Source organism: Rattus norvegicus, chromosome 14 (genome assembly GCF_021556685.1).
Source record: "Rattus norvegicus strain SHRSP/BbbUtx chromosome 14, alternate assembly SHRSP_T2T, whole genome shotgun sequence".
Lineage (NCBI taxonomy): Eukaryota > Metazoa > Chordata > Mammalia > Rodentia > Muridae > Rattus > Rattus norvegicus.
Window position 1 is genome coordinate 75,961,219 of NC_141547.1, and position 13,839 is coordinate 75,975,057.

The following is a 13,839-nucleotide window of genomic DNA, read 5'->3' on the forward strand; positions in this document are numbered from 1 at the left end:
CTTTTAAGGAGACAAACACACAGGACTTCCCAGGCCAACCAGTGTGCATATACTAGAAAAGCCAAGGACAGAAGCACAATGGCACTACATGTGTGTTTCCAAAGCTAATCCATCATGCTTCCACAGTCACCTGCTGGTTACTCAGGGATGCTTTAAATCGAGTGATGATGCAGATTACTGATATTCATTCTTTGGTCTTCTGAAAAAGTTTTCAAAGGAAAAAAAATCATGGACTTAGCTCAAGTTCATGTAAGTCTTCTCACCTTCATTTGTTATTTCTGAGTTGTTACCTGAATGTGAAATGACTTCTTAAATGGTTCATGGATGGGGCCAGCAAAATGACTAAAGAAATAAATACACTTGCTGCCAAGCCTGATGACCTGAGTTTACCCCTATCCCCAATCTACATAGAAGAAGGAGAAAACTGACTTTAGTCTCCACAGAGATGCTATGTTAGGTACCTACCCAAACACAGATGAGGTAACTAATGTAAAAACATCTTGAAAAACATAGGTGTAAAAGGCTTGGTCCCAAGCTGGTGACACTACTACAGCGATTGGACCATGAGGGCTGTGATGGATTCCTTAACTGACTGGACCACTAGAAATCGGTAAAATGTGTGGAAGACAGGGCAGGGGTGGAGGAAGTGGGTTGCTGTGTGGCAGGGATGCCCTCGGAGGTATGTCTTGTGTCTCTTTTCCTTTTTCCTTCTTTTCCTCCCACCTCTTCTCTCCTTCTTCCCCTCCACTCCTCTTCCTCTTTCTTTTCCTCCTCCTGATTGCCATCACATCGTCGTTGTCGTCGTCGTCGTCGTCGTCGTCGTCATCATCATCATCATCATCATCATCATCATCATCCTTTTCCCTTCTCTCTCTCTCTCTCTCCTCTCTCTTTCCCATGAGATTCTGTCCTCCATTCCCTCACCATGCTTTTCCACCACGAGGTTCCTTCTCTGCCAGAGGCTTTAAAAACAATGGAGTCAGTGGACCATAGACTGAAGCCTCCAAACCCCCAAGCTCGCCTTTGAGCTGTTTTGATTTGGTACTTGTCACAATGTCAGAGGACTAAAAGCACTGAAACTGATGTGCCGATGATTCAGGTAGCTAATTCAAGTATCAAAATACCTGGAGTCAGAGTGGTAGGGACTATTTCTTCTGTAACACTAAACTGTCTGTTTACACTTGATTCAATCCATTTGTATCCAATGCTGCTGTATGCAGAACACATTCATGTGTGCTGTTCTGTGTAAGGATCACAAGATGTTTCTAAGACGGAAACTATAATTATTTACAAGGTTGGCTCAGATGGAAAGATGCTTGCCTAAATCTTCCTCTGAAGAAGATTTGAGAACAGAATCGAGTTTAGTATCACACCCTGGGCTCCAAAGCTGCCGTACATCATCCACCCCATGTCTGCCTCCTGAAATCTCCTCATTCTTGTGTTCCCACCCCACATAGCTGTTTTCCTTCTGAGCCTTGCGTTTTGAGATTGAAATTCCAAGTTGCAATGCTCACCTCATTCTGCTTGCACGGACCTGAGAAGGAAGGAGGGAGGGAGAAAACAGAAAATAGCTCAGCAGATGTTTCCGGATAAATGTTTTTTTTTTTAAGTGCAAGTTGCTAATGTGGAAGTTTATTTTTGGGCCTGCCAGTACCAGCAGATGTTGGAGAAGACGAATACCTGCTTAGACAATTATAGAAATTTATAGCAGGTTGACATAAAGAACGAAGCTTTTTTTCCACAAGAGAATATAATCAGATTTCTTATATAGATTCACCATGCTTATTCTGGGTTAGCTCTTGAAGACTGATTTGGGTCCTATATTTATTCTTGAACTTTTGTACTTACAAAAATGAGGCCATGCAAAAGGGTGAGTCAAAATAGCCCAGACCTTCAGATACAGGATGGAGAATATAATTAGGGAACAGGATGCTCAGAAACCCTGACACTCAAGAAAGAAGCTCCCATTAATTGCTGCTGTGTTGTTTTTGGGGGCATAAATATTTACACTTCATTTCTCATTAAAATTCTACTTCTTAAAATATTAAGCCCAAATGCTCTGATTGCTGGATAATTAATGACAAACTAGTAGCTCAGACTTTCAAAGAAGAGAAGGAGTACACTTTTCACTCTGGGCATTCATACCTTGGGACCAGGGCACACCCATCAGGTCTTTTGGGTAAATACACACTGGCCATCCACAGGTGGGGAGCTCTGGAGGTTTTGAATTTGAGGGAAGTAGGAAACAGCCCCAGCTCTTCAGCAACTTCATTCAGTCTTAAGACTCCCCAGCAGCAAAGCCTAGAAGTCTCAGAAATCTCCTGGAAAAGTTTCCTTCTAAGTAGGAAGAAGTTGCTGGAATAAATGTGACAGCTGCCTCGCTCTACAGGAGAAATATGTACCTGGAAAACTGTCCTGAGATAATAGAAATAGCAGAAGGGAATGGTTTAAGATTATTTAAGACCAATGGGTATTAGGGTCAATAAAAAGTGTATTTTGCAGACTTGATGGACATAGAGGTGTTCCTCCCAGACCCCCTCCACCCACACAGCTACTGATTGTTATTCATTGGACTCGTATAATTCCCTTGTGCCTTCAAGTCAGTTCCTATGAAGCACTAGAGCCCGAAAACCTCACGGAGGGACCAGCTTGACATTTTCATGATGGTGGGATGACATCTATTCAAGAACTTTGACTGGCGAGCCCTTTTCTCTTACATTTATTCCTTCCCAACATCAGCAACCATGCAAGGAGTCCACCCAGTACCTTAAAGCCACATGTTTGCACCTTTTTCTCTCTGCACCTTCACTCCTACCTTTGTTTTGAGGCATTAAACTAGTTCTTGAGGAACATGCCCTGGAGAGTCCACATAAAGGAAGAATTTTCTGTCCCATTCCTTTATCTCCTGCAGAACCAGGTACATAGTCTACCACTGCAATTAATTTATAGCACTTACTGTATGCCTTTACATAGGTGTCCACCCACCTAGCTGTGGCATTCCAATGGCATAATCCCACCATTTATATCTCTGTAGCTTCTTCCCTAGCACAGAGCTTGGATGCAGTTGGGCACCACTACCTAACATCCTTGTAGCTGCATTGTATCATTCACAGTAGATCCGCAGTAGCAGCATTAGGCTTCAACTACTTTGCCCATTTCAAATCAGGAATTCTGGGCTTGGCTGTGAGGCTGCATCCAGACTCTCGTATTCAGGTCTTGATATCACTTGAGTCATGTTCTACTCCTCACCAAGAGCTTGTATTCAGTCACAATTCAAGTATACTTTTATCTAGTCATGGCACTGTAATGTCTTCAGATTATTATCTTGGTGTTTTGTGACTTAAAAATGAGAGAACATTCAGGCTGGATGGATGGCCCAGTGGTTAAGCCTTACTTAACCACTTTTACTGCTCCTCTAGAGGACTTAAGTTCAGTTGCTAGCTAGCACTTTGTTGGGTAGCACACCACCAAGTGGGACATCAGTTTCAGAGAATCCCACACTCTTTTCTGTACCCTATGGATAACTAAACTTACCCGTGCGTATGTCAACACGAATGCACATTCACATGATTAAAAATTAATATAAAAAAAGAACATGCGTCTCCAGTAGAATATTCTGGATTGTTGGGATCAGGTTCCAAGCCCACCTCTGGAATATCTACTGAATTTAGAGGACTGGTGAATATGAGTGGGGACAAATCTGGATGAGTCAACCTCTCATCCCAATGGCTGTAGGGATGCCCAAGGTAGGGCTAAGGAAGAACATTACTGAGTTTGATGAAAAGGAGGCACAGAAGGCATCCTTTCCAGACAAAATGACAACTTCTCCTTCCAGTTACCTTTGTATCATGTGTGACACACAGTGAGTGCTTAACAGATGTTCAGTGCCTGAACAGATTTGCAAAACAGCATCAGTTACACGAGTACTGACACAGAAGCCTAACGCTGTGTGTGTAATGACTGAAAGGCCACTTCTTTTCTTCAAGGGCCAGACATCAAACTTACACCATGCAGTCTTCAATCTCCAGGCTGAAGTTTTCTCCTTGTGCTAAGAGCTTCTCCATTGCAATAATCCAGGGGCCTGCTTTTGACTGCTGCCCACAGTTACAGACAGGAATCCGCTTCCTGCAATGTGTTGTTTGCTGTGATAAAATCACCTCCACTGAGTGTTTCTATCTTTAAGGCCGTGTTAGAAAATCGTGCAGTGCAATCTCAGCACAGACATGATCCTGAGCTGAAAGTGGCTGGCAGAACAGAAGAGGGAAAACAGAGGCAATTTTGGGGACATGTGGGATGTCTTCATCAGCAAGTCACCTTGGACACTACTTTACCCACATAGAAAATTCTGGATTAGTTCTCTACACATGTAGGGTATTTGAAAAACTTTGATGTTATCCAGATCCAAGAATCGAGGACACATGAACTGCTTATTTATTCTGAGTTTGCGGACCACTCAGGAAACATGCATGTTCTTTGGAGTTTGTAATATGCAAAGTTATACAACCCCTAATGAAAATTTCAAGACAGCTTTGCTCTTTGTGATTTTGCATGTGTCTGTTATATTTGGGCATGGTACACATGCTCTACCTGCCAGCAACTGATACATGTAGAAGCTTGGTCCCAATGTGTGAGACTACAGAGAGATAGATGATCTTTATAGGGCGTGGCTAGTGGAAAGTCATTAGACAGCAGTCGTACTTCTAGCAGGGATTCATGACCTCTAGCAGGGGTGACTCAAATGGGTCCCACAGGGTGGCATTATTTTCTCTAGCTGAGGGTTTCAATGGAGCTAGTGGGGCTGTCTTGTTTCTACTTTCTCATCTATGGCTCCAAAGTGTGTCCCCTTAGCTGCTATGCTAAGATGAAGCCAGAAAGTCATTGTCAGACCCTGGTGCCATACTACTTTGAATTCCAAGAATTAAGAGCCAATAAAACTCTTTTCTTCATATCTTATCCAGCCTTGGGTGTTCTGTGATAGTAACAAAGTTAGATGTCTCTTCTCAGGAGAACTGATCCTGTAGCATTTTCCAAGAACATTATCATCGTTTTTCTATTTTTGTGGGATTTTTGTACTTAGTTTCTTCCAGATAGAATGTGTTCCTTCCATTTGAACATCTTCATGTCCTATCTATCCTAGAAGGCCCAGAAAAAGATGACTTGCTCTGCAAAACTTTCGCATTTTCCATCTAGTCTTTTTCAGTCAGAACACTTCTTTTCTCCACTGAGCTCTCACAACTCTTTGACATACTTTGGATGATGGTCACTGTTGCTCTGTTTTGTATTTTAGCTATTTCAGGATTATCTCATCCCTCCCTCTGGAATACATGCACCTTCCCACCAGGACAGGCTGTTCTGAGCTATGGAACTTGAATGGGCTTTGCAGCAACTCAGCCATAATCAGATCCAAGCACTATGTCACGAGACTTTGGGGAATCCAGATCTCTTTGGCATCAGCAGGCTCTTTTCCAGATGTCTGTTAGTGGAAAGTCACAATGGGATCACCTAAGCAAAGTGATGACAGTGACCTTTGAACTTGGGACAGTTTTAATTCATGACATTCTGAAAATGTCCCTAAGGTTCTGGAGCCTTTCCTTACTACAAACAAAACCCCACTTTTTACATGAGCTCCTAAGGCTGACATAAACTGCTGCTTTTCTTTGACCCCATTTTTCTGTTGTTAATGGCTTCATGTAGGCATTATTGATCCTCAATAAGCTAGGCATATTGAAATTTAAATCCACATTCCAGTAAACACTGCACCTAGGACCCCATTATACTGACAAGGATAATGAAGGTGCTTTCCATCCAAAGTTCGTTCCTTTTGCTTCTCTGAAATTTCTCCCTGCTACACCCCTAAAATATCCATGCTCTGGTCTCCAGGCAGGCTCCATCTCTACACTGCCTTCTGTTGTGGTATATCAGTTTGTATTTCCTAGCATTTTACAAAGAAAATCACACATTATGTCCTTCTGTCAAATCTCCTTCCACTCCTTACATTTACTTTTAAATTATTTACAATGTATATGATTCCTAGCCTATCAACAATTGATTGGCTGATTTTATTACAAAGTATCATTTCACTGTATGGATATATCACATTTTGTTGATAATTTTTATCTTTAGACTTTAACTATTAAAAATAAAACAGCTAGGCATATGCCAGGGTTTGTGAAAACATTATGTGTCCTTTGGATAATATCTGGGAATGACATGAACGAGTCATATAATAAAAAACTTAATATTTTATAGAAATTAGCAAACTATATCCAAGATAGTTACACCACTTTTTTACTCCTGTGGAAGATATGAGGTCCCAGGTTCTCCATGTCTTTGTTAACACTTGAAATCATCATCAGGTTTGAATATATTGGCAGATGTCTCCCACATCCCATGGTGATTTAATCTGCCTGTACCAGGAGCAAATGGTGTCCAACATCTTTCCATACACATAGCTGTCAACCACTTGTCTTCTTAAAACAATTTATCTGTTCAAATCTTTGCATTGTGTTTTAAATTACTTTCTTGTTTTCCTATTCTTGAGATTCATGGGTTCTTCCTGTATTTAAGATGAAAGACATGTGTCAGATATACATTTTTACCCTAGTTAGCAGCTGGTATTGTTAACATTCAAGAGCAGATTTTTTAATTTAATGATTTTTTTTTACATAAGCTAGAGGATTTTGGCTTATCTTTTGGAGTATTTTGGTTATATATCTTATATATCTGGTATTTAGAATCATTGCAAACTTGTTTTTATTTGTGTGTATGTTATGAAGAATTGGTTAAAGATTATTTTTGTATATGCATATCTAATTTTTTACATTTGTTAAAGATTTTCCTTCCTACAGACCTGCTTTTGTAACCTTGTAAAGCACACACATGCGCAGGTTTATCTCAAAGTTCTTTTCTGTTCTAATGGTCTACTTGTCGCCTTTGTCTACTTTGCTTAGGGTTTTTGTTGTCCTAGCTTCACCACAAAAACTAAATGAGCTATGAATATTTAGTATTTGTCTTCCAACTTTGTGACTTTTCAAAGCTGTTTTGTTTTTGTAGATTATTTATACTTCCACATCGTTTTTTCTCAGCTTGTCAATTTGTACAAAATAAAATGTTTAGCTTGGATCCTGGCAAGAATTTCATGGAATTCCTTGAACAACTTTTGAAGCATCCTCATCTTAATACTATGGAGAAGGGGACTGGAGCAATGTCTTAGCAGTTAAAAAACATTTGCTGTTCTTGCACAGGACCAGGGTTTGGTTCCCAGCCCTCTCACATGGCTCATAATCATCTGTAACTCCTTTTACAGAAGATTCTGTGCCCCTTCTTATCTCCAAGAGGATCAGGTTAGCAAACATGCTTTCATTCAGGCAAAACACCCATACACATAAAACAAATAGCCCTGAATTTTTAATAGCATGGATATTTAAATCCAGATAAAATAACCCTCCCTAATTTATTTAGGCTTGTTTGAATTTCCTTCGAAATGCCTCATACTGCTCCATCTAATGCCATTTAAGTTGACTGTGAATTGTTCTCCTTAAGGTCCCTCAGTGCCTCTCTTTACCTCCCTCCTTTCAAAAATTTTATCTTGACAATGTTTACAATATTTCATTGACCTGAACTTTCACTTGGGTCCTGGTAATTACTGAGTCATCCACCTGGGACCTTTTTTTTTACATTAACTATCTTTATTCTTGAGAATCTCATACATATGTACAATGAAGCATCTTATCTACCCAATAGTTTTCCCAACTCTCACCCAAATCACTCTGAACATAGTTCCTTCCCCAAAATTTTTTTTCAGTCAGACAGAGATAGTTTATTGATCAGATGCCTCAGGATCGATTGACCAGGGTCATAATCCACATTCAGGAATTGAACTATGACCCCAAGCTAAGATCCTACAGTGTAGAGCTGGAGAGATGGCTCAGTGGTGAAGAGCACTGGCTGCTCTTCCAGAGGTCCTGAGTTGGAACCCCAGCAACCACATGGTGGCTCACAACCATCTGTAATGAGATCTAGTGCCCTCTTCTGGTGTGTCTGAAGATAGCTACAGTGTACTCATATAAATAAAAATTAATAATTAAAAAAATCCTACAGAATTTTTAAGTCCCATGTCCAAAAATGTCTGTGCCAAGTTATTTCACCAATCAGGATTTAGGAATAGGGGATTTACTTAGGAACATGTCTTTGTTCCACACTTATGCTGCTCCCCTTGGTTTGGGTATTCAACTGTGGAAAGGGATTTGTCTTGTCTGACATTCATGTCTTAATTTGCCAACCAGAGTGTTTCAGTTATCCACATACATATTTCTTTCTGCCAAGTAGGGTGTCAGTTCCCAGGGAGGTCTTGGGTACATTTTTTAATTGGATATTTTCTGTACTTACATTTCAAAGGTTACCCCCTTTCCAGATTTCCCCTCTGGAATCCCTCTATACCTTCACCCCTCCCCCTGCCTCTGTGAAAGTGTTTCCCCATCCACACACTCCCTCCCATCTCCCCACTATGGTATTCCCCTATATGGGAGCATTGAGCCTTCACAGGGCCTCTCCTCTCATGGTTGCCCGATAAGGCCATCCTCTGCTCTATATGAGGCTGGAGCCATGGGTCCTTCCATGAGTGTGCTCTGGGTGGTCTGGTTGGTTGATATTGTTCTTCCTATGTGGTTGAAAACCCCTCCAGCTCCTTCAGTCTTTTTTTTAACTCCTCCATTGGGGGCCCTATTTACAGTCCAATAGTTGGTTGAGAGCATCTGACTCTATTTCTCAGGCTCTGGCAGAGCTTCTCAGGAGACAGCTATACCAGGCTCCTGACAGAATGCACTTCTTGGCATCCACAATAGTGTCTGTGTTTGGTGGCAGTGTAAGGGATGGGTCTCCTGGTGCGGCTGTCTCTGGATGACCTTTTCCTCAATCTCTGCTCTATACTTTGTCTCTATTTCTGCCTGTGAATATTTTGTTCTCCCATCTAAGAAGAACTGAAACATTCACTCTGGTCTTCCAATTTCTTGAGCTTGAGCTTCATATGGTCTTACCTTAGACACTCTTTTTTTTAAATGTTATGGGTTTTTTTTCTTTTTATTTATTAGATACTTTTTATTTACATTTCAAATGTTATCCCTTTCCCAGTTTCTCGCCATAAGCACCATATCCCATCCCCCTCCCTTTCTTCTATGTGTTCCCCCCTCTCCAAACACCCTCCTAGCCACTCCTGAACTGTGGGGAGGGGGGGTTCCAGCCTTGGCAGGACCAAGGGTTTCTCCTCTCATTGGTGCCCAACAAGGACATCCTCTGCTATACATGCAGTTGGAGCCATGGGTCAGTCCATGTGTAATGTTTAGGTAGTGGTTTAGTTCTTGGAAGCTGTGGTGGTTGGCATTGTTGTTGCAAGCCCCTTCAGCTCCTTCATTCCTTTCTCTAATTCCTGCAACAGGGACCCCGTTCTCAGTTCAATGGTTTGCTGCTAGCATCTAACTCTATTTGACATGCTCTGGCTGAGCCTCTCAGGAGACAGCTATTTCAGGCTCCTGTCAGCAGGTACTTCTTGGCTTCATCAACATTATCTAGTTTCGGTAGCTCTCTCTCTCTCTCTCTCTCTCTCTCTCTCTCTCTCTCTCTCTCTCTCTCTCTCTCTCCATCCTTCTGTTGAAGGGCATCTGGGTTCTTTCCAGCTTTGGGCTATTATAAATAGGCTGCTATGAAAATAGTGGAGCATGTGTCCTTGTTGTATGCTAGAGCATCATTTGGATATATGCCCAGGAGAGGTATAGTTGAGTCCTCAGGTAATGCAATGTCCAATTTTCTGAGGAACCTCCAGACTGATTTCCAGAGTGGTTGTAGCAGTTTTCAATCCCACCAACAATGGAGGACTGTTCCTCTTTCTCCACATCCTTGCCAGCATCTGTTGTCACCTTAAGCTTTTGATTTTATCCATTTTAACTGGTGTTAGGTGGAATCTCAGGGTTGTATGATTTGCATTTCCCTGACAACTAAGAATGTTGAACATTTCTTTAGGTGCTTCGATATTCCTCAGCTGAGAAATCTAACTTTTTGAGTTCTTTGTATATTTTGGATATTAGTCCTCTATCAGATGTAGGATTGGTAAAGTTCTTTTCTCAATCTGTCGGTTGCCATTTTGTCCTAATGACAGTATCCTTTGCCTTACAGAAGGTTTGCAGTCTTATGAAGTCCCATTTGTCAATTCTTGATCTTAGAGCATAAGCCATTGGTGCTTTGTTCGGAAAAATTCCCCCAGTGTCCATGTATTCAAGGTTCTCCCCCACTTTCTTCTCTATTAGTTTGAGTGCATCTAGTTTTATGTGGAGGTCCTTGATCCACTTGGACTTAAACTTTGTACAGGGTGATAAGAATGGCTCAATTTGCATTCCTCTACATTCTGACCTCCAATTGAACTAGCAAAATTTGTTGAAAATACTCTTTTTTTTCCATTGGATGGTTTTAGTTCCTTTGTCAAAGATCAAGTGACCATAGGTGTGTGGGTTCATTTCTGGGTCTTCAATTCTATTCCACTGATCTACCTGCCTGTCTCTGTACCAATACCAAACAGTTTTTACCACTGCAATTCTGCTTGAGGTCAGGGATGGTGATTCCTCAGAAGTTCTTTTATGGTTGGGTTTTTTGTTATGCCAAATAAATTTGCAAATTGCTCTTTCTAACTCTATGAAGAACTGAGTTGGAATTTTGATTGCGATTGTATTGAATCTGTAGTTCGCTTTTGGTCATTTTTGCTACATTAATCCTGCCCATCCATGAGCATTAGAGGTATTTTTATCTTCTGAGATATTCTTCAATTTCTTTCTTCAAAGACTTGAAGTTCTTGTCACATAGATCTTTCATTTGCTTTGTTAGAGTCACACTGAGGTATTTTATGTTATTTGTGACTATTATGAAGGGTGTCATTCCCTAATTTCTTTCTCAGCCTGTTTATTCTTTGAGTAGAGGAAGGCTACTGATATGTTTGAGTTAATTTTATTCCCAGCAACTTTGCTAAAGTTGTTTATCAGACTTAGTAGTTCTCTGGTGGAACTTTTGGGGTTTCTTCAATATACTACCGTATTATCTGCAAATAGTGATATTTTGACTTCTTCCTTTCCAATGTGTATGCTTTATAACTCCTTTTGTTATCTGATTGCTCTGGCTAAGACTTCAAGAAGTATATTGAAAAAATAGGGAGAGAGTGGGCAGCCTTATCTACTCCCTGATTTTAGTGGGATTGCTTCAAGTTTCTCTCCATTTAGTTAATTTTGGCTACTGCTTTGCTGCGTATTGCTTTTACTATGTTTAGGTATGGGCTTTGAATTCCTGACCTTGCCAAGACTTCTATCATGAAGGGGAGTTGAACTTTGTCAAATGCTTTCTCAGCATCTAATGAAATGATCATGTTTTTTTCTTTGTTTGTTTGCATAGTGGATTATGTTGATGAATTTCCATATATTGAACCCTCTGGGACACTCTTAATGATTTTTTGTTTCAAGAAAATAGAAAACAATAGATCCATTTTCTCTGCATGCTCTCCAAAGTCCTACAAAGTGCTGCTTCCTAGACCTTCTTTCTTTCTTTCTTTCTTTCTTTTTATTTTTTTTTGTTCTTTTTTTCGGAGCTGGGGACCGAACCCAGGACTTTGCACTTCCTAGGTAAGTGCTCTACCACTGAGCTAAATCCCCAGCCCTAGACCTTCTTTCTTGTTAGCTTTGGTAGAACATCACCTCTTTCTACATGTACTCATGTGTTCTCACATGTGCTCATTCCCACTGGGTTGGCCTTTTCTGTCTCTGCACATACAATTCATTCACATTTCTAATCTCATTAAATCTATTTTGTTTTTCCATTCTGCATGAAATACTTCCATAAGTAACCTACCAGCCAGGTCTCATTTTGTGAGAACTTGCATCCTGATTGACTCTTAGAGAAGAATATTTCCAGCCACATCAGCGACTTGCCCCATCACTAAATTATCTCTATCTTAGTCCCATGCTGCATCAGAGTGCTGGACTCTCCTGCCCCAGACACTTCCTAGCACGTTGAGAGTCTCTCATTAGTGAGTGAAACAAGTCCTGCGAAGGGATAACTCTCCTCTCCTCCTCTCTACTGAATCTCAAACCTAGAGCAACAGTCTGTAGCCGGGAATCCTAGTAATGTTTGTTCAGTAGTAGATAGTCCATGACAGTTGTAATAATTATTTAAAAGGAGAGAGAGAGAGAGAGAGAGAGAGAGAGAGAGAGAGAGAGAGAGAGAGAGAGAGGGAGAGGGAGAGGAGAGAGAGAGAGAGAGAGAGAGAGAGAGAGAGAGAGAGAGAGAGAGAGGAGAGAGAGAGAATGTGTGTGTTTACAGGCAGAGTGATTTGGAAAAAAGGCAAACTCCTTTCACTGCCCCCTTCAACTTTTCCTAAAAATCCCAACACAACTTCCTCCAAACTTCCTGTCCTGCTTTTATAACATTTTAATTAATTAATATTTAACTCACTGAGTCCAATAATATTGACTTTATGCACATGGACTTGGAGTTCTTCCACTGGGGAATGTGGAATTTACCAGTGGCCACATCCTTTTCAGCAGATTTTTTTTATGTCATTCCAGTCAGTTATCATAACCATTCCTAAACTGATGGACAGTAACGAGGATGGAAATTATCAAGGTTGGCTTAAACTATTCAGAATATATTTCACTCACACTGTTCCTCCCCCAACTGAAGGCTCCATGATAGGTTCTTTTCTACCCCTCCCCAATCACAAAGAAGCTGTCAGCAGTCAAGTTGTGTTCCAGTGGAACACTGGAATAATACCACTCTGTGGGCTTGTTCACGCTCATCAGGTTGTTGAGATAGATAGACTGAGAGCATGTGTTCCAAAGTTGTAAGAAATTCATTTCAGTCCTTCTAGATAAACTCTACATGCCTCTACCCATTTGCTAGAATGGGAAATGAGTCAACTGAAGTCATCTGAGTTAAGCTCAGGATCTTACTTCTATGTGTCTTCTTTTCCTGTGTGCCACATCTCTTATTTGCAGCCTCCCTTCTGGTTTCTTGCCCACCACACTGGTGTATGTTGTCAGTTGAAATACTGTGTCTACAAACTTCCAGCAAGCTGGCAATAGAATTTCTGAAGTGCAAACATATTTCATTTTTTTCCGTTTAAAAATGGAAATTTGATCATAGTACAGTTCTTGTGATGATGTATCCATTCAGAAGTATTTCCAGAAGACTCTGTTCAAAATGAATTCACACATTTCACTAAAGATTTTGATCAAAACAACTGTGGTATGTTTGATTTACCTTTCCTACAACTTGAAAATTAAATTATTTTCTTCAAGAATGAGTCCTAAAGATAACCTAAATAAAATTCGTGTGGATGATACAGAAGCAGAGTCTGAAAAAATTATTCAAAGTCAAAGGCACGTGAGGGTATTGAAGCTAACCCATTCAGTCCACAAGAGATGATTCTGTGCATCAGTTCCTGACCCCACATTCAACTTGAAATTCACTGTTATGGCAGTATTTCCCCATGGAGAATGGCGAGCTACTACAATGCACTGCCTGTTTCGTTCCTGAAACCTTTCTTGTTACACAGTTGCAAGCTTGCCAAGTAATTAAAAACATGAAGAACAAGACTTGGAAATTTTGCAACGAATGCTTTAAGCATTTTAGAGCTATATTCAAATAGCTCTATATAATCTAAATACTAATACTTCATTTCATTATCTTCATTATCATTTCCTTATTTGCGTATAGTTATGAAAGCATGTTCACTTATATAACTTGTTCACCTCTCCATTCTTCTTCCTAATTAGATGGAGATACATATACATATATATATCATATATA